This window comes from Rhinopithecus bieti, unplaced genomic scaffold (genome assembly GCF_001698545.2).
Source record: "Rhinopithecus bieti isolate Rb0 unplaced genomic scaffold, ASM169854v2 scaffold_20129, whole genome shotgun sequence".
NCBI lineage: Eukaryota > Metazoa > Chordata > Mammalia > Primates > Cercopithecidae > Rhinopithecus > Rhinopithecus bieti.
In genome coordinates, this window is record NW_016809657.1 from 818,677 (window position 1) to 832,838 (window position 14,162).

The window sequence follows — 14,162 nt, forward strand, 5'->3', positions numbered from 1 at the left end:
CAAAAATATATACCATGACATGACATAGTTTTATTTCTATACTGTATAAATTAGTAAACACATACAAAACACTCAGCCTCTCTATAGTATTGAGAACATAAATGTAAAACCTGGCTGCTTCCATTTTGCTACTTATTAATAGTAACATAGTTTTTTTGTTTTTTTTTGAGATGGAGTTTCACTCTTGTTGCCCAGGCCAGAGTGCAATGATGCCAACTCAGCTCACTGCAACCTCCGCCTCCCAGGTTCAAGCAATTCTCCTGCCTCAGCCTCCCGAGTAGCTGGGATTACAGGTGCCGGCCACCATACCCGGCTCATTTTGTATTTTTAGTAGAGACAGGGTTTTACCATATTGGTCAGGCTGGTCTCGAACTGCTGACCTCAGATGAGTCACCTGCCTCAAGGCTCCCAAAGTGCTGGGATTACAAGCATAAACCACCACGCCCAGCCAGATTTTTTTAAGATAAAACATTTCATATCAATGAGGCTAAACAATAGAATAAGATACCAGTGACTGGATAAACAATGGGACTCTTGAAAAGCTATGTGATAATAAAAATATATAAATCCCTCAATTAACAATTAAATAATTAATTTGCTCTAACAGACGTAATCCAAAAGCAAAAAGGCTATATGCAGAAAGTTGTGTTATGGGTCAAGTAAATCATATCAGTTTCACGGAATATTATGCAGCTATAAATGAGTCATGGCATAACGACAAGTTAAAAAGCAGAGCAATTATTTGGCAGAGTTTAGAACTGAGAAAGAACAGAGACAAATGAGGCCGGGCACAGTGGCTCATGCTTGTAATCCCAACACTTCAGAAGGCCGAGGCGGGTGGATCATTTGAGCTCAGGAGTTCGAGACCAGCCTGGCCAACATGGTGAAATCCCGTCTGTAGTAAAAATATGAAAATCAGCCAGGCACACACAATCCCAGCTACTCGGGAGGGTGAAGCAAGAGAGTTGCTTGAACCCAGGAGGCGGAGGCTGCAGTGAGCCGAGATAGTGCCACCGCACTCTAGCCCGGGTGACAGAGCAAGACTCCATATCAAAAAAAAAAAAAAAAAAAAAAAAAAAAAAAAAAAAAAAGAAAGAGAAGAGAAAGAGAAAAAGAAAGAAAGAACAGACAAACGAAAGCTTAAAGTAAGATTGATGACGATTTTCTTTTGTTAACCATCTCCCGTAGTATGGTTATAATTTCATTAGTGATCTAAACAAATTATCAAGAGGGGAAAATGAGTCTCCTTGCTCCAGACCAAGAAGCAGCCAATCACTGCAGCCATTTCTTCCCCAGGCACCCAGGGCTCAAGCACTAATCTCAGTACATCACACGCCCTGGGGCTTTGCTTACGACAGAGGAAGAGCAGCAAAGAGGCTGAGAGCAGGCTTGCCTGAATCCTGGCTCTGCCACTTACCAGCAGTGTGATCTTGGATAAATTATTTAACTCGAGTCAATATTCTAGAATCACTCAAAGCAGTGATGCAGCTTATCATGGCCTTCAGTATCAGACAAACCTACCTTGAATTTCTACATAGTTGCTTATAAGTAACTATAGACAAGCAACCCGGTCTCCCTCTATCCTCAGCTTTTTCATCTATAAAATTGGTATCCACCTCATTAGATTACTTTGAGGATCTAACAGCATAAGCTATGGCAAGGCCCTTGCCAAGCTTGCCTGAACCACATAGAAAGCACTCAATAAAATTTAGCTATAATAATTATAAGACTTATAATCAGCAGGGTTCCCAACTCTGACTCCCTCAGCCCAAACATTAGGCTGCTAATGCAACTGTCAGGAATATCCTGTGGCCAACTGAAGTATCTTAACCCCAGGCCCTGGGGCACACACATCACATAAGTCCCCTACTGTGATATTCCCAGGGACATTACATGCTTTAGGATCCATGTATGGGGCACGCACAGAATCTGGGGACATAAAATATCACTCTTCAGTGGAATATATACTTTGAGTCCACATGGATGGATTCGGCATCAGCCACAGTGACGGTTTGTAAAAGTGCTACTTTGAGATTCACAACTCTCAAATCTCCACCAAGAGACAAATGTTAAATTTTGGCGAGCAGGGTGGATCTTAGGCAAAAATGACTAAAAACCTGTTGTACAAAGAAGGCAGTTATCTATCGGAGCAGACTGTGAACTGTCGATGGCATGAGTTGTGCTGTCAAAACAAGGGGGAGGTCTGCCTGCATTTAGAAAAGAAAAGGCAAAGAGATGATGGACAGCAGCTAGCATTTACCAAGCGCAGACCTTGCTAAGCACTTGGCATTCCCCAGTTCCTTTAACAGAAGCTGGGAAACTTATACCATGCAACAGACAAGGACACTGGGGTTCAGAGATTAGGAAACGTGACCCACAGAAGCAAGCAGCAAAGCCAGAAGTTGAATTGCTTTGTAAATTGAAGCCTGGTCTGAATGACGTTAAATTCAATGCTTTCTTCACCACCGTACCCTCTGCACGGACATAAAAATACACATCCTGGAACCCACGGAGATCCACAAAGTCCTGCATGTCTCTGTGCAGGTCTTTCCTGATGTCTAACAGCCCCAACAAGCATCCAGATCTTGGCTTACAACGCCCTGCAATGCTATGAAGGGATAGCCCCGGGTAGCCTTTGGAGGACAGACTGTGTCACAGTGCTCGTGCTCTGGGGCCACTTCAACAAGATAAACCAACAGATGTTCCCCCCTCAGCTGCATTTCTCAAACTTTTTTGCTGTAACTTCAAACCACTGAGCAAACAAACCCCAAAAGACTTCAGGTGTGGGAAACGCAGGGTGATTTCAGCAGCTTTACCTGGCTGGTATTCACCTAGAGGTGAGCATTTATGAAGCATTTACTTTTCCCAGACCCAGTGGCCCCTCGGCCCCTCAGGTGGCGGCTATGACAGCCTGGAGTGCTAGGGAAGAGGCACCTTCAGGTTGTACCATGAGAAGAATGAGCCCACAAGAGCACCTTCGCTTCTCCCAGGTGACCTTTTCTACACTGCAGCATAGCTGCTCTTTCCTCCAGGACATGTGATGCACTGGGCATTGACGCCCACAAGACAGCATCCGGGCTCAGGTCTAGACCTGTCTCCATGTGGTGTGCAGATTCACAAGCAGAGCCCTCCTGCCTGGCCAGCGCTTGAGATATGCACTCACCCACAAGGGTTGGAGAGGATCTAGGAGCTGCGAGTGACACTCAAGTCCACGTGACCCCGGCCTTTTGGCAGGCATGAAAGGGGAGTTTTCTGCTCTGGTGGAGTTTTGTTTTTTTCTTAACTACAAGTTATTCTTAGCAAGGTAAAGGTTTATAAAAAGTACTAGAGAGGAAAGGAAGAAGAGGGAACCACACACAGTGGCTGATGCTGCTGGGACGGGGAGGCCGGGCAGGGGTCCGCGTGCGTGGCCCCAGCTGCAGGAGGAAGCCCCATGCCAGGTTCCATTCCACATGTGGCCCCTGGAGAGCCACTCCAGTCCCCCCAGGGTGTTGGGTCAGCTGCCCTCAAGTAAGGATAGACACCTTTCAGGGGCAGAAAGACAAGTGGGAAGGAGACAAAATGAAGTGTGCTGTGGCCTGGGAACGCCTCCAGGCCAGCTCTTCCTGCTGGAGAGAGGCTGGAATCTCTCTGCCTGAGTGTGCACTTGCCTCGGGGTCAAAGAAGTAAAATTATTTTAGTGCCCTCCTTCTGTGTCTAAGGTGCCAGACCCAACCCTGGGGGAGGTGGGAGGGAGACACAGAAGAAAGCAAGAAACACCTGTTCTGGAACCCTCCGTGGAAGCTCAGAAGTTGCCTTACCATCCGGAGGCCCATAATTGGAATTCCACCCACCATCGCCCTTCACTTGGTCCAGAAGTAGCTCTGCCTAGAAGCGGCGCTTCTGTCCTGCACGGACGCACCTGTGATGTTCAGCTTGCTGCATTCTTTTCTAAGCCCACCTCCCCTCTCGAGAGAAGCAAACATTCACTTCTGTGATGTTGGGTCTACAGGCTGGGCACAGATGTGAGAACAGGCAACAGAAACCAACAAGGCCTCGGAGCAGCCGGGCATCCACTTGTCCCCTCCCTTTCCTGATAACTAACCCCCCCGCACCCGTGTTCCGCTGGCCAAGGAGCTCAACACTCCTGCTCTCAGATTCTGGGTGCAGAAACAAAACATGAAAACTAAGCTCAAATGCTCCAGAGACAAACGTGCCCAACTCAGACGATTTCCGAGGCCAAGAAGCTGTGTGTCTGCCCTCTGTCCGCTAGTGCCCACTGTGCTCCGCCAAGCACAGGCTGTGTGGGTGCACAGGACATCGCCAGAGTGGGGCTCTTACACAGGGTCAGAGTCAGCTGCAGGCTCTAGGGTGGCAGTTGGTTTGAAGGCAGTCTAAACTGGGGTTTTATGAAGCACTTCACTTAAAATTATGAGAAGGCTGATGGTCTACACAAAGAAAGACCACAGGGATGCAGGGGTGGGTGAGGGAGTGGAGGGTCAGCCAAGTAGAAGCCAGGCTGATAGAAATTATGTTCCCCAGAGCTCTTGGTTCCACCACGGACTGGCCTCAGTGAATCATCCTAACACTTCCCCACAAACTGTCTTCTTAAAGGATGTAAAATGAGCCGTCTGGTTCTCACATATTCCTCAGGGACAGAGAAAGGGGTCTCTGAGGGACCCATGGTCCTGCCTGGCACATCACCCAGGCTTATGACTGTCCACAAGACAGTAACTACAAAGGCAGCTCCCACCACTCCCTTGGGGTTCTCTCCCAGGAAAACAGCTCATTTCTGCATCAGTCCTTCAAGCAGACTGTGCTTTCTCCACTCTCCCATCCCTGCGCCACTCTAGGGCTGTGACCGCTGAGCCTGATAGGAATGTATCTCCAGCTAGCAGATACCCACTAGCAGATAACCATGGCTCAAGGCTAGCTCTCCGTGACTCACACAATAGCAAATGGCCCGGGGTGAGCCAAGAGCCATCTGGAGCCCAGGCATAAGGAAAAACCCTGACAAGTTGCAGATAAAGGACAAAGCCAGGCCTCAGGGTGGAAGGCGGAGGTCTTAAGGAATTAAAAAAAAAAATCAAGGACTACTTGTCTTGAGGACTGTGGGTGCTAGTGGCCTGGGAAGTGCTGCCTGGCAATGGAAGGCCCACAGACGTGAATCTGAAGCCCAATTTTCGGAGGGACTACAAGTGATGTATTATTACAATGAACCCATATTCTTTTTTTTTTTTGGGACGGAGTCTCGCTCTGTGCCCCGAAGGCCTGGATGTAGTGGCGAATCTCGGCTCACTGCAAGCTCCTCGCCTCCCAAGGTTCCACGCCATTCTCCTACCCAAGCCTCCTGAGAGCTGACTACGTGCGCCCGCCCACCAAAAACGCCCGGGGCTAATTTTTTGTATTTTTAGTAGAGAATCGGGTTTCACCGTGTTAGCCAGGAGGCCTCGATCCTCCTACCGTCGTGATCCCTCGCCGTCTCGGCCCGTCCCAAAGTGCCTGGGATTAACAGCGTGAGCCACCGCGGCCTGGCCTGAACCCATATTCTTAGTTTGAAAAGAAGACAACAGGTTGGGCGTGGTGGCTCACACCTATAATCCCAGCACTTTGGGAGGCCAAGGCAGGCAGATCACAAGGTCAGGAGATCGAGACCATCCTGGCGAACACTGTGAAACCCCGTCTCTACTAAAAATACAAAAAAATTAGCCAGGGGTGGTGGCGGACGCCTGTAGTCCCAGCTACACGGGAGGCTGAGGCAGGAGAATGGCAAGAACCCCACGGGCAGAGCTTGCAGTGAGCTGAGATTGCGCCACTGTACTCCAGCCTGGGCAAAGCAACAGAGCGAGACTCCGTCTCAAAAAAAGAAAAAAAAAGAAAAGAAGAGAATAAACTTGCAGAGTTTAATGAGTATATACAAGAAAGCATATTGCAACACTAACTACTTAAGATGAAAACATGAAATGGGAGTGTAATTTTCCTACACCTGATAATTAACAAAATGAGTAAAACTTTTAAAAGAAAAAAAAAAAATTCACCAATGCAACCAAACAAGAAAACAGATCTAATCAGATATATATTAACTTCAAAACCAGAGACAAGGAAAAAATGAGGGAGGCACCACGCACGGCTCATGTTCTATTCCTGGCCCAACACTGACAAACCAAATGAATGACAAGAGCAGATCCAGAATTCTCACTCACATCCCCAAGTGTGGCAAGAGGAAGTCTTTTTCCTCTTCAGTTGAGGAGTAGGAGGAAAAGCCACTGGGGAAGAGCAAAAAAAAAAAAAAAACAGTGCACCTGGACCAAAAACAATGGGCCGACTCCCATGGAAGGAAATAAGGGCTCCCAGGCCACATTCTGAATTGAGGACATGATCCAATTCCAAATTCCAGTTAGTATTCCTTCTCTCTTTTTTTTTTTTTTTTTGAGATGAGTCTTGCTCTGTTGCCCAGGCTGGAGTGCAATAGCACGATCCCGGCTCACTGCAACCTCCGCCTCCCAGATTCAAGTGATTTCTCCTGCCTCGGCCTCCTGAGTAGCTGGAATTACATGCATGCACCACCACACCCAGTTAATTTCTGTATTTTTAGTAGAGACGGGCTTTCACCATGTTAGCTAAGCTGGTCTCAAACTCCTGACCTCAGGTGATCCACCTGTCTCGGCCTCCCAAAGTGCTGGGATTACAGGCGTAAAACCACCATGCCCGGCCAAGTGTATCTTCTCTTCTAACAGAAAAGAATACCACTCTCAGGGAAGTGAGCTGAGCCACACTGCAGGAACTACATCCCTGAATAGAGGACAGACCCACCTCACCACACAGTTAGCATTCCTTCAGGCTACAGTAAACAGGTCATAAATACCTAGCCCTTAGCACTCCTGGAGCTGAGAGGAGGGGACAAACCTGGAGAGGAAAGTTGCTTTCTTATTTTAGAGCCAACAGAACATGTGAGCAGAACTGCAGTCACATGAGGAAGAGGAAAAGAAACAGCAGGCAAAGCAAGCCACAGACAGGTAAACCACAACTCCAGAGAAAGCTGTTCCTCACCACTGCTCCACACCAAGGAATAACCTCATTAGAACATCAATTCCACGAGACAAGAACCCAAAGATGAGATTATAACCAATATGAGACCAGAAGAGGATGCAGGCTTACTAAAAAAGAGGAATAAAACCTCACTGAAGAACTAATACATTATGACAAATACAGAACAAAATTCTGCCGGTCATTTAACCCATTTATGCCTGAGGTTGCAATTTTTTGAATTTTTGCAATCAGACCTTGGTGATGACCTTGAGCAGGATATAAATTAACTCCCATATGCTTGCTGTTCAAAAAATGGAACACTAGGCATAAATGGCTCAAGGGAAGTTTGAGATAATCACAGTACATGCAGATGGACAAGACAAATTAAAGCAAAAACAGAAGACAAAGAGACTAAAGAAAGGATAACTCGTGTTCCCAGAGAGGGGAACCCAAGAATGAAATGGAAGATGTGTTCTAAGATAAAACACAAGATTTTCCTGGTTGGGCGCAGTGGCTCACTTGAGGTCAGGAGTTCCAGACCAGCCTGGACAATATGGTGAAATCCCAACTCCACTAAAAATATAAAAATTAGTCAGGTGTGGTGGCTCACATCTGTAGTCCCAGCTACTTGGGAGGCTGAGGCAGAGAACTGCTTGAACCCGGGAGGCGAAGGTTGCAGTGAGCAGAGATTGTGCCACTGCACCCCAGCCTGGGCGACACAGAGACTCCATCTCAAAACAACAACAACAACAACAACAAAACAAGATTTTCCTGAAATTAAAGGAAAAACAGAATCTGAAGACTGAAATAACGCACTGTATTCCGCCAATGTTCAATACTGAAACATTACAGTGTTTTTTAGGCATCTGGAAGAAACTCTTTTTCCCCCCAGAAGGGGTTACTATAAAAATTGAGGCCGGGCACAGTGGTTCACGCCTGTAATCCCCACATTTTGGGAGGCCGAGGGAAGTAGATAACATGGTCAGGAGATGGAGACCACCCTGGCCAACATGGTGAAACCCATCTCTATTAAAAAAAAAAAAAAAAACACTAGCCGGGTGTGGTGGCTGGCGTACACCTGTAGTTCCAGCTACTCAGGAGGCTGAGGCAGGGGAATCACTTGAACCCGGGAGGCAAAGGTTGCAGTGAGCCAAGATCGCACCACTGACTCCAGGCTGGCGACAGAGCAAAACTGTCTCAAAAAAAAAAAAAAAAGAAAGAAAGAAAAAAAAGAAAATTGAGAAACATACTAAAACGTCTTTTAAACAGGAAAAAATCCAACTGCCTTCTTCTTCCCCATAGCACCATTCAGTGTCAGAAGAGAATGCAAGAATGCCAGAAAGTCTCCACAATTCAGAGCAAAAGAAACTATAAGCCAAGAATATTATCCCCAGCCAACACATCGCACAATTAGGTAAAGACAATAGGCAGAAATTCTTGGGCATAAAAGAACTCAGAAAATATAGTCCCCTTCCTGGGGGGAAATATGACTTAACAATGAAATGCATGTAATTAATACAGAAACGGAAATACGGAGAGCTCAGGAATGCAGAAAGCATGGTAACAGGACTGATGGTGAGCATTAATACCCTTCCGATAAGAAATAATAAAATATCATTACAGGGCTGGGCGCAGTGGTTCACGCCTGTAATCCCAGCACTTTGGGAGGCTGAGGCGGGTGGATTACAAGGTCAAGAGATAGAGACAATCCTGACCAACATGATGAAACCCCGTTTCTACTAAAAATACAAAAATTAGCTGGGCACAGTGGTGTATGCCTGTAGTCCCAGCTGCTCGGGAGGCTGAGGCAGGAGAATCGCTTGAACCCGGGAGACGGAGGTTGCAGTGAGCCAAGATCGCGCCACTACACTTCAGCCTGGCGACAGAGCGAGACTCTGTCTCAAAAAACAAACAAACAAACAAAAACCCTTCAGGTAAGAAATAATAAAAAATCATTACAGGGCTGGGGGTGGTGGCCCACATCTGTAACCCCAGCACTATAGGAGGCCAAGGCAGGTGGACTGCTTGAGCTCAAGAGTTCAAGACCTGCCTAGGCAACATGGTGAAACCCTGTCTCTACAAAAAATGCAAAAATTAGCCAGGTGTGGTGATGCATGCCTGTAATCCCAGCTACTAAGGAGGCCTGAGGTGGGAGGTCTGCTTGAGCCCAGGAGTTTAAGGCTGCAATGAGCTACTGTGCCACTGCACTCTAGCCTGGGAAAAAGAAAAGATCTTGTCTCAAAATAACATAAATCAATTTAAAAAAACACATTTGGCTACAGAAACTGCCAAATGTTTTACAAATGCTTGATTAATACACTCTGGAGGCCGGGCGCGGTGGCTCAAGCCTGTAATACCAGCACTTTGGGAGGCCGAGACGGGCGGATCATGAGGTCAGGAGATTGAGACCATCCTGGCTAACACGGTGAAACCCCGTCTCTACTAAAAAATACAAAAAACTAGCCGGGCGAGGTGGCAGGCGCTTGTAGTCCCAGCTACTCGGGAGGCTGAGGCAGGAGAATGGCGTAAACCCAGGAGGCGGAGCTTGCAGTGAGCTGAGATCCGGCCACTGCACTCCAGCCTGGGCGACAGAGCGAGACTCCGTCTCAAAAAAAAAAAAAAAAAAAATACACTCTGGATATTCATGGTCAAACTAACAATGATACAGTCATCTGTGTAAGTCCCAGTTTACGAAATCAGAAAACCAATCATCTGCCAGCTTGGCCATCAAGTGAATACTGCCCTACAGGCTTCTCTGGGGTAGAAAGAGCTTTGAGAAAAACCATCCAGCCCATGGCCCTCTCCACTCACCCAAGGAACATCATGTGAGAAGCCACTCTCCCCTCAGACAAGCTGACCTAGGCTGACACCTTCACTCAAGCAAACAGCAAATCTCACAGTTGAAAAACCAACCCTGGCTTGGCCCTGCCCTAAAAGGATGCATTCTCCTCTTCCAGCTCCTGCTCCCAGGACCTTCGCCTCAAGCCTTGGCACAGTCGAAGCCCACCCAGGGTGGGAAACTTCCAGACTGTGCAGGAGGGCAGCCAGCAGAGCCCACTCACTCTCCTTGTGAAACCTCGCGCTGCTGGGAGGGGCAGGATGGGAAAACTAAGAAAAATAATAATAAAAACTCTGGTGACCCAGAAGCAGGGAACAAAATTAGAACCTTGAGCCTGCTGTTCACCAACTAATATTTACTGAGCCCCCATTGTGTGTGCCAGCGCCTGTGGGAGGAGGTTATGAGGCAGAGACGGGTGGTCAGGGCCCCAGGCAGCCGGCACAGACAAATAGGGAATGGCTTATTTAGCCCCACACTGAGCACGGAGTGAGTGTAATGACAGCCAGGCCCAGGCGCTGGAGCCAGGAGGAGGGAGGGAGGGAGGGAGCACATTTGCCAGGCTTGCTGCAGCCCAGCTGGAGCTGGAGCAAAGGGGACTTCCCAAAGCAACTGAGTCAGATGGGCAGGGACCTGGGAAGAGCCCACAGTGGCCAGCCGGTGTTTTCCCCACCCAAGGTCAGGGTCAGAGTCACCTCACTTCTCATCATTCACCCAACACTTCCCAGACAGTTGCAAAATTCTCCCTGTCGTCCAAGTTCACTCCCGTTTGTCAGACCATGGGGCCAGGCATGTGGCTTAGGAAACGCGGTACTCACATCCATCACTTATGTCACCCCCATGAAGCAGAACTTCCCGGCTTGTTATTCAGGATCAGATAAATCAATAGAAAGTATGATCTAGTGGCCAAATCACTGGACGACACGACGTGCCACACGCCCTGGGTTCAACTTTGGGGCCTGCCAGGAACTTCCCAAGTGTGTCTGGCACAATTAAACTGTGAAAGCACCGAGCTCACAGAGGCACTCTGATCAAGACAGAGCTTAAAGGCTGCTTGGCACAGCACTGAGGCCAGCACCTTCCTAGTTCCCTATCTTCTGGGTTCTTAGGACAACCCCTTTACTTAGTCCTGAATTCTGCTTCTGTTCAATTACCTCCCTATCGAAGAAGTCGTCTTGGATCACTTTTCCAGCACTTTTCTCTGGCTCTTATGGACTCCTCATTACCTTGTCTCCCAGGGAGCCTCCCCAGCTAGATTTGTATTCCTTGAAGATAACTTCCTGAAACGTTATCCTTCCCTCCTGTTTCTTCTATGTCCTCCTCTCCTCCCTACATGCAGCACAGTGCCTGGGACAGTGCTGGGCACATAATGGGCTAGAGGCAGAGAAGCTTTGCCTCCCTCCTAACTGAAATCTGCCTGCGTCGCCCCTGCAGCCTGATAAAGAATAGGGAGCTCTTGCCGGGCGTGGTGGCTCACACCTGTAATCCCAGCACTTTGGGAGGTCGAGGCAGACGGATCACGAGGTCAGGAGTTCAAGACTACCCTGGCCAAAATGGTGAAACCCCGTCTCTACTAAAAATACAAAAATTAGCAGGGCATGGTGGCAGGTACCTTTAATCCCAGCTACTCGGGAGGCTGAAGCAGAGAATTGCTTGAACCCAGGAGGCGGAAATTGCAGTGAGCCGAGATCGCACCACTGCACTCCACCCTGGGCAACAGAGCAAGACTCTATCTCAGAAAAAAAAAAAAAACCAGGGAGCTCAGAACCATTTTCCAAAGACATTCTATCCTCCTGGGCCCAGAGACCAACTTTAACCCAGATTATCTGAGGTCAGGTGTCAGGACCAGATAAAAAAAAAAAAGTATACTAGTGTGAAAAAGGAAGGAAACATGGAGTTGTTCCGTTCACCACATACATGGGAATCTACAAGGTGATACTGTAGACATTAGACCTCAAGGGAATGGGTACTGTTCAAAAAAGGAACCCACAAATGTTACCATGGCAAAACCGGAGGCATCTGCAGTGTTCCCTACCGTGCTGTCGGCATTGCCGTAAACAAACAAGGGCAAGATTCTGGCCAAGAGAATGAATGTGCGTATTGAGCACAGTGAGCGCTCTAAGAGCCAAGACTGCTTCCTGGAACGCGTGCAGGAAAATGACCAGAAACACAAGGAAGCCCGAGAGAAAAGTACCTGGGTTCAACTGAAGGGCCAGCCTGCCCCACCTGGAGGAGGACACTGTGAAGACCAAGGGTACAGGCCTGAGCTGCTGGAACCTCTTCCCTGTGAATTCACGGCATTACAGGTGTAAAAACCAAAAGACCTCTGGACTGTAAAAAGAAAGCAAAGTAGTAAAATAAATACTAACAAATGCTAACTCCAACTCTCTGGCAGCAATACACTGGGCAAAACGTGCCTCCAAGGGCCTCTCACAAGAAGCCTGTGTACGCCCTACCTCTCAAAATGGGTGAAGTCCCCCTGAGCCCCTCACCTCACCACGCCGGGGAGGGGAGGTGGGCCCTTGGCAGACCTTTAGCCTTTGTGTTCTGCTCACATCTATCCGCTGGCCCATGACAAGCACCTGTGCAGCAGTAGCGAGGTATGCTTGGATGGACAGCAAGTGTCCCCAGAAGCCAAGCTCCAGTGGCGACCCGACTGCTGGGCCTGCAGCCAAGACCACCTGCCCCCAGCCTACCCCACCTCCCTCGGGGCCTCCTGTACCACCACCTCCCCCTGACAACCTCCTAGCCCTCAAGCCCACTCAAGCCCAACTCCTCCTCAAAGATCCCGCCCATGCCAGTCTGCAGCTGAGATGCAGAGTCGTGTGTGGTAATTTCTGCAGGAAAGGGGTTCTCAAAGTGTGGTTGCTGGAACAGCAGCATCACTAACACCTGGGAACTTGCTGGAAGTGCAAACTCTTAGCACTCCCGCCACAACCCACTAAATCACTCTGGGGTTGGACCAGCAACTTGGGTTTGACGAAGTGCTCAGGTGATCATGATGCACACTGAAGTCGGAGGGCCACCAGTCTCAGAGGCAGAGCCAGAGCTTTTTCATTCCATCTCCAGATCTCTTAACCAAAGCAGGTAAGAAGAGCTGCTGCTCAGCGCTGGCCCTTTCCCGCCCAGCCCCTGCGTCGTCACTGCTCAAGACGGCACGACCAGGGCGCCAGCAGGAAAGGCAGGGGCTGCATCTTGGACTTTTGATTTCTCAGTATCTATAAATACTTACCAACAGATTAATAAAAAAGCCCTATTCTCATGAGAAAGAGGGTTACTGAAAGAAAGAAAGGAAAAGCCCATATTTCCAAATTGGGTGAGAAAGGTAGACGAGTGAATCATAATTCCTCCATTTTCCCTCGGGCTGTCCAAACCTCCCACACAACACATTCTTCTGGCTCAAGGTCACTGGCAGCCACCAACCCATTACTGAAGTTAAGGCCTTCCCACATCCTCTGCTTTCTCCCTGTGGGGCTCACCACGAACCCAGAGCATCTCCCTTAGATTCCAGGCTCCTGAAGAGAAAGAAACACTCCAGCCCCTGCTGTTCCCTCCTGGCCACACAGTCCAACCCCCTCTCCAGAACCTCCTGCCCCTACTTCATCACTGCCCCTCCCCACCCAAAGCACAGCCTCCCAATACTCCCCTCCCTCCAGCAATGTACTATAGCCCTTTTGCCTGGGAGTCAGGGGTCTCTCCAACTGGGGTCCTGCCCACTGTCACCCTCACCTGCCACTGCTCTCTTGCCTGGGCCCTAGGCTGCATCTGAAATGTTCTACCCCTCCATCCCTGCATGTTTCTATCTCCACACCCCTTCCTGCCACAGGACTAGGAAGTCCCATTCATGTCAGTGGTTTGCACGCGCCCCATGCACTCTCTCCACGAGGTGTGAAGGGCCTGGACGAAGAAAACAAGGCATACTGCAGGACAGAGCACCACCTCAGATCCACCCCAATCCTCCAGCACCAGTCCCATCCCCCAGCACCAGTTCCATCCCCATCCAGGAAACATTCTCACCTCCTGCTTAGTTTCGAGGTCATACGGTTCTAGAAGGACAGGCCTTATATTTTAGGTTGTTTCCTAAGAGTCCTGCAGGATTGGTAGGACCTTAATAAGCACCTGCTGCTTAAATGTGTACATGCACACACTCACCATGCAAACGCACACATAAACAGAGAGACACATCCTCAGCCCCGTGCCCAGACATGACACAGCGGCTAAGATAAGGACTTCAATGCAGATGCATTATTTCCAGTCCAGAAGTCAAGGGCAGGAGCCTACAGGTGTCTTCTTCTTCTTCTTCATTTTTTTTTTTTTT

The 14,162-nt window shown here is 48.7% G+C and overlaps 1 protein-coding gene across 5 annotated transcripts in view; it reads right to left on the reverse strand.

The window, feature by feature from the left end:
- The window catches only part of SLC39A14 (solute carrier family 39 member 14), a 53,178-nt gene that overhangs the window by 20,437 nt on the left and 18,579 nt on the right, over positions 1 to 14,162 (reverse strand). Inside the window, exon 1 of one of the 5 annotated variants that reach the window (XM_017890002.1) lies at positions 12,039 to 12,175. The exons of the other annotated variants lie outside the window; for them this stretch is intronic. The gene's annotated coding sequence lies outside the window, so the exon portion shown is untranslated. Of the gene's footprint in view, positions 1 to 12,038; positions 12,176 to 14,162 lie in introns of those variants that run through there. 5 annotated transcript variants of the gene reach the window in all.